This window comes from Giraffa tippelskirchi, chromosome 12 (assembly GCF_054371585.1).
Source record: "Giraffa tippelskirchi isolate mGirTip1 chromosome 12, T2T-mGirTip1v1.2.pri, whole genome shotgun sequence".
NCBI classification, from domain to species: Eukaryota; Metazoa; Chordata; class Mammalia; order Artiodactyla; family Giraffidae; genus Giraffa; species Giraffa tippelskirchi.
Genome location: NC_137286.1, coordinates 31,394,433 through 31,405,638, shown reverse-complemented (window position 1 = coordinate 31,405,638; position 11,206 = coordinate 31,394,433). Strand labels below are relative to the sequence as shown.

At 39.1% G+C, this 11,206-nt stretch overlaps 1 long non-coding RNA gene across 1 annotated transcript in view; it reads right to left on the bottom strand.

The window, feature by feature from the left end:
• Window positions 1-6,153: 6,153 nt before the first annotated feature.
• The window catches only part of LOC145530587 (uncharacterized), a 135,087-nt gene continuing 130,034 nt past the window's right edge, over window positions 6,154-11,206 (bottom strand). The window contains exon 6 of the long non-coding RNA XR_014071918.1: window positions 6,154-6,425. This is a non-coding gene — a long non-coding RNA (uncharacterized LOC145530587). The remainder of the gene's footprint in view (window positions 6,426-11,206) is intronic.

Below are 11,206 nucleotides of genomic sequence, written 5' to 3'. Positions count from 1 at the left end.
TATGTTAATGGGTTTTCCCATATTTTTGCCAGCTAATTAAAAGCTGAAAATTTTCTACAGTTCAATGAGAGAAAGAACTAGAGAGGTTGACTCACTATGGTTTTGTATTCTTTGTATTTTTTCAAATGTTTTCAAACTGCTAAAACTACTTTAAAATTTTGTATTTGTAAAAATGCTTAGAAATCTTTTAAGTTCTAATATGCCAACTATCATTAGTAATGATCACGTTGTCTGTAAAACATGTCTTAGATTGGGAGAGTCACCAAGTACATTATTTAAACCATCTAATGGTATATTGTTTGCAAAGGATCAAGGTTTATTAAAGCATTATTTTCTCATTCACCACACAATTTGAAAGCCATGAATCCATGATTTTGAAATATTCTTCCCAGCAAAAAAAGAATGAAAAAAAAATGGCCTTTAAAAGAAGGACTTTGTTGTTTGGTGGAATTTAAAACATGGTTTAAATTTGATTGGAGAAGGAAATGGCAAACCACTCCAGTATTCTTGCCTGGAGAATCCCATGGACGGAGGAGCCTGGTAGGCTACAGTCCACGGGGTCGCAAAGAGTCGGACACGACTGAGCGACTTCCCTTTAAATTTGATTGGTGACCTCAAGAAATAGAAAAAACAATCTAGTGTTGACTTGTAATCAGCAAGTAATTAGCATTTCAGACACCGTCTTAGCTGATCTCTGGTAGACTGGACCTCTTTGAACAAAGATTCATAAGGGCTTATTAGAGCTTTATCTTCCTAAAAGTGAAACCGTTCCCCAGATATGAGAAAAGGTACAGAAAGAACTCTGGGGAATATGTGGTTGCCAGTAAGTTGTCAATTGATCAAAGACTTTAAATGAAGTTGATTGGTATATGGAAAAAATGCATTACGTTAATAAATACATCTGAAACATTAGATACAATGGAGAATAATATGTGTTACAGGATATACTAGTACAGTATTTTTCCATATATTCTCAGGTAACCTTATTAAGAAATCCAGTAGGAAAGAATAGATTATTCTTATTGTCTCTGACTGTATGCCAGTCAATAACTAGACAACAAAGTCAACTTGAAATTTTGAACAAGGATGTAATTTTGCATTTTACATTCTCTTAAACTTAGTGACAAAAGATTCATGTCTATAATGGGATGATGGAAATATATCACCTCTTCTAAAGATACAGTTTTGTTAAAGGGCTGTTATCAACAGTGGGCTGCCCAGGTGACTCAGTGGTAAAGAACCTGCCAGCCAAGCAGGATTTACGGGTTCCATCCCGGGGTCGGGAAGATCCCCTGGAAGGAGGAAATGGCAACCCACTTCAGTATTCTTGCCTGAGAAATCCCACGGACAGAGGAACCTGGTGACAGTTGATGGGGCTGCAAAAGAGTCATACACAAAAGTGACTGAACAACAGCATTATTAACAGTAGTAGGATCTAATTCTTCTGCATCCATGGCCACATAGAAGACCCTCCATTACTAGTAGGTGGGTCTGTCCCACTCTCTTATGGGGTCACTGCTTTTTGCCCTGGGTCCTAATGTGCAGGACACTTTGTATGCCCCCTCCACGAATGGAGTTTCTTTTTCCCCCAATCCTATGGAATTCCTGTGATCAAACTCCACTGGCCTTCAAAACCAGATTCCCCCAGGGCTCCTCCTCCCATTGTCAGATGCCAGGCTGTTAACCCTGACATGTGCTCAAGGCTTTCGCTCCCCTGTCAGAACCTCTGGTATATTATTTTCCAGTTTATGGGTCGCCTACCCAGCAGGTATGGGATTTGATTTTATCATGATTGTGCCCCTCCTACTGTATTGTTGTGGCTTCTTCTTTGTCTTTGAGTGTAAGGTATCTTTCTTGGTAGGTTCCAGCATATTTTTGTTAATGACTGTTCAGCAGCTAGTTGTGATTTCAATGTTTTTGTTTGAAGAGGTGAGCTCACATCCTTCTACTCTGCCATCTTGCTGGAAAGCCCCCTGAAAAAATCACCTTTAATATACTAAACAATCCAAAGCAAAAGTCCTTTATTTTCCATTCCAAGTCTCAGAGTCTAAATATATTTGGTACATAGGGTAAAAGATAACTTTATCTCTCTGCCATAGCCTTGTTTATCAACTGTGCGTGAAAAGGAAGAAGTGGGGGTAATAGAAGAGAATTTGATGAGTCATGCTTATTTGAAAGATCAATTCTAATTCAATTAAGTGGAAAGTAAAAGAACAATCAGTGAATATAATACTATCTTACTAAAAAAAAAATGATGGAATTAATAAAAATTAAGTACCTTATCATGAGCTTCCCTGGTGGCTCAACTGGTAAAAAATCTACCTGCGATATAGGAAACATGGGTTCAATCCCTAGGTTGGGAAGATCCTCTGGAGAAGGGAAAGACTACCCACTCCAGTATTCTGGCCTGGAGAATTCCATGGACTGTATAGTCCATGGGGTTGCAAAGAGCTGGACACGACTGAGTGACTTTCACTTTACTTTATAAGTACTTAGCATGGCATTTGCCATAGTAGACAATCAGCAGTAAAACTCCTACCTTCACTTTCCCATCTCTAAATTCTAAACATAGTTTCCAAAACTTGTCCAGAGGTAAGAAGTTTCAACTCTACTGGAAAAAGAAACAAAAAGTGAAATTCATAATTTTGTGAGAGTAACTCAATTTATTTTACTTTCCCTTCAGGTTAGGAACATACATTTCAAATAGTTTAAAGAAAAGATTAGTATGGCACCATGATAAAAGATTTGGGAAAGAATGTGGCTTATACAAAAGATTCTGGAAAATGGCACTGGGGCTACAAAATTGCAATTGATCCATGAGAAAAACAAAACTATTCAAAGAAATGCTGCAATTGTTCACAGAGCTGTATGATCAGTTTAAATTTTATACGGACATGAATAATTTGGAAGAGGGACACAAAACCGAGAACACACACAAAAGTTTGGCACTAACCTAGGAATTATTTGAAAAGATGAACACTCAAAATGATCTGAGACTTGGTGGGTGAAGCATTGGAAGAGAAAAGAAAACAAGACTTTTAAATCCACATTCTCAGCAAGATGCCTAACAAGGAAGAGAGGGATGTGCCTGAAGCTTAGGGGAAAGGATCTTGGAACATCAGATATCTGGGAGGATGCAAACCAATAATCACCTTCAGGAATGTGAATAGCCTTCAAACTAGGTGTGGAAAAACAGGATAGAGAGGAATTATACCTTAGGTTAAGAAAGGAAAAACTGAGAAGTAACGTCCCGTTTTAACTTATTCTTGAGTAGATATTTATCCTCTACCAGGCATGTAGAAATGTGCTGTTAATAAAATGGAAACAAAGCAGTTATAGTTGCTGTTTCTGTGGAGCTTATAATCTAGTAGAAAAACAATAAATAAATAATCACATAAACAACTGTCTGAAAACTGCCTGGCTAAAAACATTTCAAAATTCATTTTTTTTTTCGATTTTATAAAGGCAATATATGTATATACTGTGTATTAAAAAGAAACAGAAAACAAATAAAACATGTCCTGAGACACACCCCATAATCAATAACATTAAAGTTTCTCCAAGAAAATGTAGGAATAATCACCAAAAATCAGATTAAAAAATATAAATATTATTATAGTTTATGTATACAGAAATAGGGCTTCCCGTTTGGCTCAGATAGTAAAGAATCCACCTGCAAAGCAGGAGACTTGGGTTCAGTCCATGTATTGGGAAGATTCCCTGGAAAAGGAAATGGCTACCCACTCCAGTATTCTTGCCAGGACAAGAATTACATGGACAGAGGAGCACTGCAGGCTACAGTCCACAGGGTCGCAAAGAGTCAGACACAACTGAGCAATTAAGTGCAGCATTATATAGAAATAAATGATAAATGGGATAGAGATGATAAGCATTTTATTGCTAATTCTAAATTTTTAAAGTTTTATACATATATATATTCACACTAATTAAACTCGTGCTTTATATTCCATAAATGTTTACAGTATCTAAATGCATGAGAGCCTTAAAGAAAGGGCTATATTCTGCTACCCTTAAAGTGAAGGGTAGCAGAATATGCCTCCCCAAAATATGCCATTTTGGCATAAGGATTATTTTGAAATGTAGGCAGTTAAGGAGAAAGAGATACAAGAACAACCTTCTACCCTCTATTTGTTTAAAAGCAGAACATAAATTTGTAAAGGTGTCCTCCTTTGCCTATCTGCCATGAAGGACAAAACCTAATCTCATCAGCCCAGGGACTGCACCAAAGGAATTTGCCTAACAAACTTCAGTAAATAGCCTTTATCTTCGATTAGTTCCCCCATATATTTACCTTCCCATAATTTGCCAAGTTAGAAACTCAAAGTCCTTTGTCATATCAATTTTCTAAAAAATTATTATTTTGCTGTTGTTGTTGTTGTTATATAAGCCTGAGTTATAACTACCCCTTTGAGTCACTCATCTCTGAGAGTTCCCATGTTCCTCTTTGTTTTTTCTAGTTAATTTATCTTTTGCCAGACTAACTTACAGGGAACCAGCCAATAAATCTAAGATGAGTAGAGAGAAAATATATTTTTCCTCTCCTTCAAGTGTCACAATTGTCCATTAATATTAGTTTGGAGTGGGACAGAGTAAAACTCTTGTAGTCACAAGGCTGAATGCCTCATTGATAGAAATTAAATGTCAGAGTGTTTATTTTTATAAGAAGTTAGAGAGATTTGTGTCTATAAGTGATAAAATTTCAGATTTTCCCCCCCCAGGTTAGCTTTCTTGCAATGGTCTTGCAGTGCTAAAAAATATTTCCTATCCACATAATAACACACTTGACTATGCCAAAGTCTTTGACTGTGTGGATCACAACAAACTGTGGAAAATTCTTCAAGAGATGGGAACCCCAGACCACCTGACCTGCCTCCTGAGAAATCTGTATGCAGGTCAAGAAGCAACAGTTAGAACTGGACATGGAACAACAGACTGGTTCCAAATAAGGAAAAGAGTATGTCAAGGCTGTATATTGTCACCCTGCTTATTTAACTTATATGCAGAGTACATCATGAGAAATGCCAGGCTGGATGAAGCACAAGCTGGAATCAAGATTGCCGGGAGAAATATCAATAACCTCAGATATGCAGATGACACCACCCTTATGGCAGAAAGTGAAGAAGAACTAAAGAGCCTCTTGATGAAAGTGAAAGAGGAGAGTGAAAAAGTTGGCTTAGAACTCAACATTCAGAAAACTAAGATCATAGTATCCAGTCCCATCACTTCATGGCAAATAGATGGGCGAACAATGGAAAGAGTGAGAGACTATTTTCTTGGGCTCCAAAATCACTGCAGATGATGAGTGCAGCCATGAAATTAAAAGACACTTGCTGCTCCTTGGAAGAAAAGCTATGACCAACCTAGACAGCATATTAAAAAGCAGAGACATTACTTTGCCAACAAAGATCCATCTACTCAAAGCTATGATTTTACTAGTAGTCATGTATGGATGTGAGAGTTGGACTATAAAGAAAGCTGAGCACCAAAGAATTGATACTTTTGAACTGTGGTGTTGGAGAAGACTCAAGAGTCCCTTGGACTGTAAGGAGATCCAACCAGTCCATCCTAGAGGAAATCAGTCCTGAATATTCATTGGAAGGACTGATACTGAAGCTGAAACTCCAATACTTTGGCCATCTAATGCAAAGAAATGACTCATTTGAAAAGACCCTGATGCTGGGCAAGATTGAAGGCAGGAGAAGGGGACAACATAGGATGAGATGGTTGGATGACATCACCTATTCGAGGGACATGAGTTTGAGCAAGCTCTGGGGGTTGGAGATGGACAGGGAAGCCTGGGGTGCTGCAGTCCATGGGGTCACAGAGTTGGACACAACTGAGTGACTGAACTGAACTGAATCTCAAAACTTCCAAATATCTCATACTGGCTTTCTCAGTCCTCAGCATCTTCACTTGATGTGTGCCTACAGCATTGCCTTCTAGGAAATTTATTCCTTTATACTATTGATGTTCTCTCATGGGCTATGTGTAAGGTTTTTGTAGGAACAGAGCACTAGTCCATCAACATTATAAACTTGCTCAGGAAGCAGGGGTTTTTTCTGCAGATAACCTGTCACATCCATCAGTGTGATTTTCAGCTGCATCATAATTCATGTAAACCTCTTTCCAACATATTTTTTTGAAAGTTTATGCCATGACACTCTTACATTTTGTTTATACAACTTTCTAAATATTCCTTTCATCTTCAATTTTCTGTTTCACTTGTTTCATTCTAGTTTGTTCATGACTAATAAACTAGTTAAAGGGAAAGTATTGGAGGAACAAGTTGGTGGAGGAGCAGGTGGACTTGGAGTACATCTCTCTCCATGGATACATCAGGAATACAGCTTCAGACACAGAAGTACATGCAGAACACCAGGTGAGAGTGGACAGGAGTACATGACCTGCAGAAAAGAATATATAGAACCATGCAAAACTCGGTAGGATGAAGGAACTAGGGGGAAAAACAGGAGTGTTAGTAGGAATGGACATGCCTTCCGCAGGTAGGGGAACTGAAGCAGGGGCCCGATCCTCAAATCAGGGCAATTGTCTGAGTTAGAGAGTAACATTTAAGGCTGAGAGTGAAACAGCTGATTGTGGCAGCCTAAATGGAATGAGAATCAGACAGTCCTTGCCACATCCATTCATATCCCGGACAGGGATGCAGATCCCCTGGAAGGCATAGTGGCTAGGAGCTGGAGTTTAGGGATTGTGGAGCAATCCCAGGCCCAGGGCTTCTGTTGACTGCAGAGCAAGGGATCAAGGGGATGTGAGGGAGGAGATTGTGGTGGGAAATGCCTGTGAAGGAAAGCCGGGAAGCTATGGAAGCAAGGCAATACTGCTGAGTCATGTGCAGGGGATGGAGCCATCACCATAGCCTCTCTCTCACCACACGCCAGCATCGACAGCTGAACAATAGAGAGGCTGGCCCATCAAATGTCTGACGCATTGAACTACAGAGTAGGACCTCACACAGTGTGCCCCTTTAAGTGTCGGATGCACCAGTCTACAGAGTAGGACTCCAGCCAGGGGAGCCCGTCTATGTGCCTGACATGCCGAATATCAGAGAAGGACCCCAAGCAAGAGAGCTTCTAAATGCCTGTAAAGGCGGAGCTACAGAGAAACACTGGCCAAAGAGGCCTTCTGATCGCCAGCTACAAGAGGCTCGAAAAAAGACTCTGATAGGGCCATAACTCCTACAGTGGAGGCAGTCCATGTCCCCACACACTTGGTGCCACCACTATCCCCACTAGCCAAGCAGCTGTGCCACCTTCACGCTCAATTCTCACTGGGGCAGAGCTGCCACAGGCAAAAAAAAAAAAAAAAAAAAAAGTCTTGCATCCATGCACACAGGGTTGCTTCAGTGGTGTCCAACTCTTGGCAACCCTGTAGACTACAGCCTGCCTGGCTTCTCTGTCAGGGGGTTCTCCAAGCAAGAATACTGGAGCGTATTGCCCAATACTGGTTGCCATACCCTTCTAGAGCACTATATTTCCTGCTGCCCTAGCCACCAATTCTCCTGAGTACCTGGTGCTGCCTGAACCCCTGAGACTCAAGTAGCTGCACCACCTCCACACCTGGCCTTCACAGGGGCAAACCCAAGTCCTCCAGGGAAGCCTCAGGAGCAAACCTCAGTGAATGACTCACATGCAGAGGTGGAAATAAAATCACAATTGAAACCCAGGGGCAGTGTGGCTAAGGAAGAAGACCCAAAACCTTCCCACCAGCTGTGCAAGCTGTAGATTAAATCCACAAGATCAACTAAGCAGACTCTGTGTTCATGGAACATATATAAGGACATTGAGAGCTCCAACAAAAGAAAATGCACTAGTTCTGATAGCTGTGGGTATTGAAGGCAAGAACACACAGGAGTATGACCAGATTAGAATCTGAGATGCCCCCACATCAGGCCCAGAGATCAGCACAGGGCATCCTACAGAGGTGAGGTGGATAGTGAGTCCCAGCGAGGGAAAGGAATCTGATAGCAGTGACTCAAGAAAAACATTTATTATTCTTATGCTTTGACTTGTTCTGTAGATTCTTTTGGATTTTTTTTCTATTTTTTCCCCTCCCCCGCCCCTTGTTGTAGTTGTCGATTTTATTGCCACTGTGAAATTTAACTAAGCTTTTTAACTTTTTCTTTTCTCAGTCATATTTTTTATTGTTGTTATAAACCTCTGCCTCTATGTTGGGCTTTTGCATTTCTCTGGAGTTTTCCTTTTTTCTTTCTTTTCAATTTTTTATAATTTTAATTATTTTTAAACCTATTATATTTTTTATACATCTATTCCTTTGTTTGCCTTTCCTACTGGTCTTTTCCCCTTGCCGTTAATCTTTAATGTATATAAATATTCTTCATCTACCTCTACTTAACTTTACATATCTATTCTTTCTTTCTGTTATTTCTTTCCTTTCCTCTCAACATATTTGTTAGTTTTATTTTCATTGTTTTATTCCCCACTTGGCACCTTGCTTTAGTTTTGTTTTCCAAGTAGATATAACTTTTGGTTTCCTTTGTTCGCTGGGTCAATCTATTGTACTTTATTTTTGTTGGACTGTTTTGACTTTGCATATGGGTGTATAAGTGTATATTCCATTATTTTAATTATTATTTGCCTGATTTTGTAACTGCCATTTGTCTGGGGTTCATCTTTGGTTTCTCATCTAGGGGTATTTGTTTTAATCTCACTTAATGCCATAACAAACCACTTGTGGAATCTTTGTTCCTGACCAGAGATCAAGCCCTGAGCCTTTGGAGTTGGAGCCCTGACTCCAAGACCCTAGACTCCCAGAGAACTAACCCTATGCTATGCTAACCCTAGGGAGTATCAAATAGTGAGAACGCTCACAAAGGAAACCACTTGAATGCAAGGCCCGGCATCTCCCAACCACCAGTGGCACCCTGTGCAGGACACCTCATGTGAACAACAAGCAAAGCAAAAATACAAACCCTACCATCAGCAGACAGGATTACCACCTCACTCAGCCTTGCCCATCAGAGGAAAAACAAACAAACAAACAGCAACAACAACAACAAAAACTCAGCACAAATCTCACCCTATAGGAAGCTTACAAAAACCACTGGACCAATCTTAGGAGGGCAGAAACCAAAAGGAAGAAATAATTTAACAGTGAAGCCTGGGAAAAGGAGACTTCAAACACAATAAGTTAAAAAAAAAATAATGAAAAGGCAGAGAAATACTACATAAATGAAGGAACAAATAAATGAAGAGGAAATAGGCAAACTACCTGAAAAAGAATTCAAAATAATGATAGTAAAGATGATCAAAAACCTTGGAAACTGAATGGGGAAAATGCAAGAATCAATTAACAAAGACCTAGAAGAATTAAAGAATAACCATGCAGAGACAAACAAAACAATAACTGAAATTAAAAATACTCTGTTGCTGCTGCTGCTGCTAAGTTGCTTCAGTCGTATCCGACTCTGTGCGACCCCATAGACGGCAGCCCACCAGGCTTCACCGTCCGTGAGATTCTCCAGGCAAGAACACTGGAGTGGGTTGCCGTTTCCTTCTCCAATGCATGAAAGTGAAAAGTGAAAGTGAAGTCACTCAGTTGTGTCCGATTCTTCGAGACCCCATGGACTGCAGCCTACCAGGCTCCTCCGTCCATGGGATTTTCCAGGCAAGAGTACTGGAGTGGGTTGCCATTGTCTTCTCCGTAAAAATACTCTAGAAGGAATCAATAGCAGAATATCTGAAGCCGAAGAACAAATGAGTAAGCTGGAAGACAAAAAGTTGGAAATAACTTCTGAAGAGCAGAATAAAGTAAAAAGAATGAAAAGAACTGAGGGTAGTCTCAGAAACCTCTGGGACAATATCAAATGCACCAACATTCGAATTATAGGGGTCCCAGAAGAAGAAGAGGAAAAGAAAGGGTATGAGAAAAATTTTGAAGAGATTATAGTTGAAAATTTCCCCAACATGGAAAAGGAAATAGTCAATCAAGTTCAAGAGGCACAAAGAGTCCCACACAGGATAAACCCAAGGAGAAACACGCCAAGACACGTACTAATCAAACTAACAAAGACTAAACACAAAGAAAGAATATTAAAAGCAGCAAGGGAAAAGCAACAAGTAACATACAAGAGAAACCCCTATACATTTAACAGCTGATCTTTCAGCAGAAACACTGCAGACCAGAAGAGAATGACAGGATATATTTAAAGTACTGAAATTAAAAAATTTACAACCAAGATTACTCTACCCAACAAGGATCTTATTCAAAACTGATAGAGAAATACATAGCTTTTCAGACAAGTAAAAGTTAAGAGAATTCAGTACCACCAAACCAGCTTTACAACAAATGTTAAAGGGACTTATATAGTCAAGAAATACAGAAGAAGAAAAAGATCTACAAAAACAAATCCCAAACAATTAAGAAAATGACAATAGGAACATATATGTTAACAATTACTTTAAATATAAATGGATTAAATGCTTCAACCGAAAGACACAGACTAGCTGAATGGATACAAAAACAAGACCCATACATATGCTGTCTACAAGAAACCCACTTTAGACCTAAAGACACATATAGACTGAAAGTGAGAGGATGGAGAAATATATTCCATGCAAATGGGAAGCAAACAAAAGCTGGAGTAGCAATCCTCATATCAGACAAAATAGACCTTAAAATAAAGAATATTACAAGAGACAAGGAAGGACACTACATAACAATCAAGGGATCAATCCAAGAGCAAGACATAGCAATTGTAAGTATCTATGTACCCAACATAGGAGCATCTCAATACATAAGACAAACACTAACAGATATAAAAGGAGAAATTGACAGTAACACAATAAAAGTAGGAGACTTTAACACCCCACTCACACCAATGGACAGATCATCAAAACAGAAAATTAATAAGGAAACACAAGTCTTAAATGATACGTTAGATGAGACGGATCTCATTGATATCTTCAGGACATTCTATCCAAATGCAGAAGAATATACCTTCTTCTCAAGTGCACATAGAACATTCTCCAGGATAGACCACATCTTGGGTCACAAATCAAACCTTAGTAAATTTAAGAAAATTTAAATTATATCAAGCATCTTCTCCAACCACAACACTATGAGTCTAGATGTAAATTACAAGAAAAAAACTGTAAGAAACACAAACACATGAAGATTAAACAATACAGCTCTAAACAACCAACAG